Source organism: Arachis duranensis, chromosome 7, assembly GCF_000817695.3.
Source record: "Arachis duranensis cultivar V14167 chromosome 7, aradu.V14167.gnm2.J7QH, whole genome shotgun sequence".
Classification (NCBI taxonomy): domain Eukaryota; kingdom Viridiplantae; phylum Streptophyta; class Magnoliopsida; order Fabales; family Fabaceae; genus Arachis; species Arachis duranensis.
In genome coordinates, this window is record NC_029778.3 from 22,051,263 (window position 1) to 22,057,793 (window position 6,531).

Here is a 6,531-nt window from a genome sequence, read left to right on the forward strand (position 1 = left end):
TTAGATAAAATTTAACAAATTTTTTTATTATTATGTGAAATTAAATTTAATACAATAATTTTTATTTTAATGAAAAACAAATATAATTTTACAATAAAGACACACATTTATTGACTATTAAAAATATATTAAAATAGAGCTTAACGTAGTGTTTAGATGCATTATTAGTTTTTTAGTTTTTTATTATTATGTTACGTCAGTTTAAGTAGCTAATTCACACACTTGAGCACAATTTTTTATTTTTACATTATACCATAAGATTTTTATTGTATTTTTATCGCTTCATAATAATCTATCTTTATATAATAGAATTTTTTATTTTAATAAATAAAATCAATGTAATATTTACCAACATAAATAATTTTTGAAATATTTACCGATTTAAATTTTCTTGTCAGTGTAAACGAGATAAGGTCTTTCTGTGCCTATATATACAAGTCGTTTACAGCTTAGTTCCGAGTTTCAGTTTGATTTTGTCAACTTCTTTCTCCTCTCTTTTAACTCTTTCTGACCATACCTTCAACTGAATCGGTGATGGCGCACAAGGCGGAGAATGACAGAGACATCAACATGCTGAATGAGACGACGCATTATGTCGGGGCGGTCGACTTCGAAGTTAGTTTTCATATGTTTTTTTTTTTAATTTTAGGATGTGGCCATTGTTAGGGTAGTCATGAAGAACTAGAACATAATTATATGAGTTAGCAGTTAGGTCTCTAAGATAAATTTAGAATTTTATTTGCTTGTGCTAAGTTGGTATGACATATATTATTAGTTTGGAACTCTGATATTCTTGTGCTAGGTTGTTAGTATTTATAACGTTATAGTTAGGATTTGTCTTTTATGAAAAATGTAATTTAGAGATATGTGTAGGATAGAAACATGGAAGTACATTCTTCAGTAGAAGTAGCTATGTTAGATGAAAATATTTGTTGAAATTTAATGTGTTGTGTACCATGTTATGCCGGTCTAATTACTTAAAAAAAAGAGATAGAATACAGTAACCCAGAATTTTAGAATATTTTATTTGTAAGGTTAAATTCTTTTTCTTTTTCATTCTTCAGAGGCCTCGCCTCCTACTGCCCCGACGAGTGAGTCATACTCTTCCTCCATCGGACGCCATCATCCCGTATCTGGCTGAGGCCGGATTCGGAGACACGGTACCCCTCAGGGATTTCACTTTTGACAACTCCCTTATTTCGGCACTCGTAGAGCGATGGCGTCTAGAGACGCACACGTTTCATCTCCCGTGAGGCGAGGTTACTATCACCCTGCAGGACGTGGCGTACCACCTAGGCCTACGCGCACACGGTAACCCTGTCGAGGGTGTCTCCGTGACTTTGGTAGGTAGTACCAGACAGAGACGTGGGCGTTGGTGGAGCAGCTACTCGGCGCCAAGCCTCCCGTGGGAGCACAGCAGGCTGTGCAGAGGAAGGAGTCCTTCACGCTAAAACTTGTGTAGCTGCGGGATCGTGTCCGACAGATGCCTCCGACAGACAATCCCGAAACCCTTCGACAGTACGCCAGGTGCTATATTATACTACTGATTGGAGGGAATCTGATGACCGACAAGTCCAACAATCTGGCGCACCTTCGTTGGCTACTGCTGCTCCGGGACTTTGAGGAGTGTAGGACGTTTTCCTGGGACTCAGCTGTGCTGGTCTGGATGTATCAGTCACTTTATTCGGCGTACAGCAAGGCATCACAGATATCACTGGCTGCAGTCCGCTTTTGGTGTTCTGGATCTATCAGAGATTTTCTCAGTGGTGTCCACCAAATAGAGGGGTCTACTAGTATCCTCACTGTTCGCACTATCTGCCACGTAATTTTCGTCCGACTCTTCCTCACCATTCTTTGCCTCATGCTCTGGAATGGCGACATGAATGGGCGGTGGTGCGAGAGGTCGGTTGTCCTGCACATAGGTATCATATACGGAACCACCACTACCACCATGACCCATCTCGGCCGACAGCTCCATTACCTGTTCTACCATGATCCTCCAATGGATGTCGAACATCAGTCGCACATGCTCGTCCCCTTGAAGTCGGAATAGTCGAAAGCGAAAGACTCTGTTTCCCATGGGTGCCAGCAACCTATACCCCACCCTTCCTATCTCCCATGCTTGTGTACCACCGAGCTTGCTCAATATCAAACTCTTTAAATCCAACAACGTCTTCACACGCTAAGTGTGGAACAATATCGGATCTTCACACTCAAATGTCACCCAATTGTTGTCATTTCTCATAAGACAATTGGGATAAACAAGTATAACTATGAATGGACTGTTACTGGCCATTAAACTTTATTTTCGTGAGAAAAACGAGACAGAAAAAGGATATGAAATGTGTGAAGAAATACCAAAGATTACACATCCTTTTATAGCAGGTGAATATTTGTCTTTCTCTATCTCGTTTACAGTGTAAACGAGATGACATTACATATATCTCGTTTACACTGTAAACGAGATAAGGCAAGGGAATTTAAAATCGGTAAATACTTCAAAAATTATTTATTTTGGTAAATATTACATTTATTTTATTTATTAAAATAAAAAATCCTTATATAATGTTATATGATTCTTTTTTAACTTTAATTTTTCATATTCTCTTACCCTTTATTTTTATGTAAATTACATTATTGCTTTTAATATTAATGTTAATTCTTTTTAATAGGTATAAATTTAATTAAAATCTAACTTCTTCTCTGTTCTTTTCATACTCATCCCTCATTCTTATATATATTTACAATATAAATCAATATTCATTTTACACATTATTTTTATCTCTTCTCACATAATCTCATACCTCTTTTTCTTTCTCTTTCTTCCTCTCAATTCTTACTAATTTTTTGCACAATTGGAATTTAGTTTATGACCATAATTTTTATTTTTATTTTTTAATATACTATACGTATGTATTAGGTGATTGTATTCATTAATTTTTTTATTTTTCTGTGTAATTGTATTTCACTACAAGAGAGGCGGAGAATAGCGGCCAAAAATTACTAGCCTTTTACTCAACTGACGCAAATTTCAGGGATACCAGCGATTGATTTTCATGTGCCACTAATCAGGATCTTTATCATCATTTATCCTCTCTCTCTTTTATCTTATAACTAATAATTCCCCTAAAGCTGTAGAAACCGGCGAACTAAGATTGGTAGCGTGCGAAGCCCTAACGTTGCTGCTCCACTGTGCGCCACTGCTGCCCAGTTATCATCCTCTCTCCGGTGTCGACCTTTCGCCTCTCCTCCACAGTGCGTGAAACCCCTACTCCCTCCTCCTCCATGGTGAGCGAAATTCCTAATCTTTGCTCCATCCTGCGCCTCTATGGGCTCCGTCCTTCTCTGTCCTAATCTTTGCTCCACCCTGCGCCTCTATGTCCGTACTCACTTATAAATTTATAAGTTATATACTGTCTTTGTTGTTTATATATCACTTATCCCTACTCCCTCCTCCTCCATGGTGAGCGAAATTCCTAATCTTTGCTCCATCCTGCGCCTCTATGGGCTCCGTCCTTCTCTGTCCTAATCTTTGCTCCACCCTACGCCTCTATGTCCGTACTCACTTATAAATTTATAAGTTATATACTGTCTTTGTTGTTTATATATCACTTATTTTTTTCAACAATTTTTATATTTTTTTAATATCATTTAGTTGTAATAATATTGTTAAAAATACATGTTGTCATAATTCATGAAAAATAAAATTAGAAAATTGATGTGATTTTTAATTATCAAAAATTAATCATATTCATACTTGTATTTTATCTAATAATTTTATTATTGTACCATAATATTTTAATATAACCTAAAAAAAATAACTATTTAAAAATTAAAAATAAAAAATAATTATATAAAATTAGGTAAATAAATTTATTGAATATTTTTATTACTTATAGTTTAATTTATGTATAATTTTATTTCTTATAATTATTAAATTTTGAATTAGTTGTTTATTTTAAATTATCGTTTATCATTAAACGCTATAAAATTTAAATTAATTTTGATATGCTACTAAACAAAATTTTAAACTTCTTCATCAATTAAATTTAATTTATATTATTATTTAATTAAATTATAAAATAACGATTAAACATAATTGTTATTTATATTATATATTTTTTTGTATTTTTTTATTGAATAATAATATTATTAAATTATATATAAATTATCAAATTAAATAAATATATTGTATAATATCTTTTATAAATTAACTTTTAAATTTAATATTAATTTATATATGATCTAACATATTTTTAAACAATATACATAATATTTTAAATTTATATTATATAATATAATTAATTTAGTTCTCGACACCGCGCACAAGTCTTAATCTAGTAGGTATAATTTTACAATATTAAAAAAGATCTTTACCTCTACATATTGGTGCATAGATTAATCCCTAATCATAGAGATATATTATTTTTATGTTTGAATCAAATTTCCTGGAATAACTAATTATAGGAATAATTTCTTACACAAAATTCTATGCGGTAAAAAAGTAAGTCTTTAATATTTTCATGTCAAGATAACAAAACTTAAGGCATATAAAATTACTATATCTCTCAATTATTTATTTATTTTTTAATAAATTCTTTCTTTTATTAATATTTAGAATATTTTAGAAACGAATATTCTTCCTATACAAGTTATTATTCTATACAAGTTTATACAAATTTCTTTAACTTAATTTACCTCATACGCTATTATCTAATTAACTTTTTAAACAACAAGTGAACATATAACTGCCTTTTTCAAAAGGATTTTGTTTCCGTTTTCGAATTTTTTCAACGATTTCGATCTACATCTCTTCCATCTCTGCATTCTCTGTGTTTCTCATAGTTCATTCTCTACGTTTTTGAAATCAAGCTCTAAAATCAGTTTTGAACAGTTATCTCGTTGTTGAAGATAATGAATAATTCAAATTCAGATTGTCAATTGAACCAGAACGAAGTTGATTATTATTTTGAATCCAATCAAGTGGTTGAGGTGTGGTTCAATTCTAGTTAATGTTTTCGTTAGTAGTTTATGATTCTGTAGGTGAATAATATTGTTTTTATTTGTAAAAATTGTTGTTCATCGTTGATGGTTTGAATTGAATGTAATGTAAGAGTTCTCCATTAAAGAAAATATTTTTCTGTATTTGTAGCAAATTTCGGTATAACACGAAGATATTTAAGTGTATTGTTTAAGAATTTTCGGTGTGTGTATGCTGATAAGTTCTGCATAATTCAAAACTCTTCTTTTCCCTTCTCCTCATCTTCTACTGCTTCTTCTTTTTCTTTTTATCATCATCTTCTTTTTTTATTTATCTTTTTTTTTCTTGTTTTATCTTCTCAAGTTTCTTCTTATTTTACCCTCTTAACAATAATAAATAAAAATCAAAAAAAGAAGAAAAAGAAATACATAATGCTACAAAATTATTTGGAAGAGGATAAATTTACATTCATTCAACTAAAAGAAAGAAAGAAACAAGAAAAAAAAGAAAAAGAAAAAAAGACAATATTAGAAAAAATATTTTTCTATATTTGTAGTAAATTTCGGTGTAACACGAAGATATTTAAATGTATTGTTTAAGAATTTTCGGTGTTTCTGTACTGATAAGTTCTACATAATTCAAAACTCTTTCTCTTCCTCATCTTCTACTACTACTTCTTCTTTTTTTTCATCATCATCACCATTTTTTTCTTTTTTTTTGCTTATTCATCTTTTTCTTTTTGTTTTACCTGTTCAAGTTTCTTCTTGTTTTACTCTTTTAACAAGAATAAAAATAAAAAATCAAACAAAGAAGAAGAAAAATACATAATGCTATAAAATTATTTGAAAGATGATGAACTTATAATAATTCAACTAAAAGAAAGAAAGAAATAAGGAAAAGAAGAAGAAAAAAATACAGTATTAGAGGAAATAATTTTCTGTATTTGCAGCAAATTTTGGTGTAATACGAAGATATTTAAGTGTGTTGTTTAATAATTTTTAGTGTATGTGTGCTGATAAGTTCTTCATCATTCAAAACTCTTCCTCTTCCTTCTCTTCATCTTCTGTTGCTTCTTCTTTTTCATTTTCTTATTTCATTTTTTCATAATTCTTTTCGAATTCAACTTCGCAACTTCTTTCATTTTTTGCGACGATTTTAAGAGATTTTGATCTTTATTTGAATTTTAAACGTTGCGATTTTGATTGAGGAAGAAGAACCGTTTGTGCTATTCAAGAGTTAGAGAAATGTATGTATACACGTAATCTAAATTAAGAATTATTTTTGTTAAATTTAGACCAACTTATATAAACTTATATACCAAAAAAATTTGTATATATAGCAATCCTTTTTCAGAAATTAAGAATTGATTTCCAAAAACATGTATAATAAAGCAAACGTATCAATTAATTTATTCTTAAAAATATTAATAATAATTCCAATCAATTTTAGCACTAAACAAACATTTTTTTTAGTGCTGGGGTACAATACTCCCAAACATCATATTCAAGAGAACAAAATTTTTTAACATATATATTTCTGTATTTTGGAGG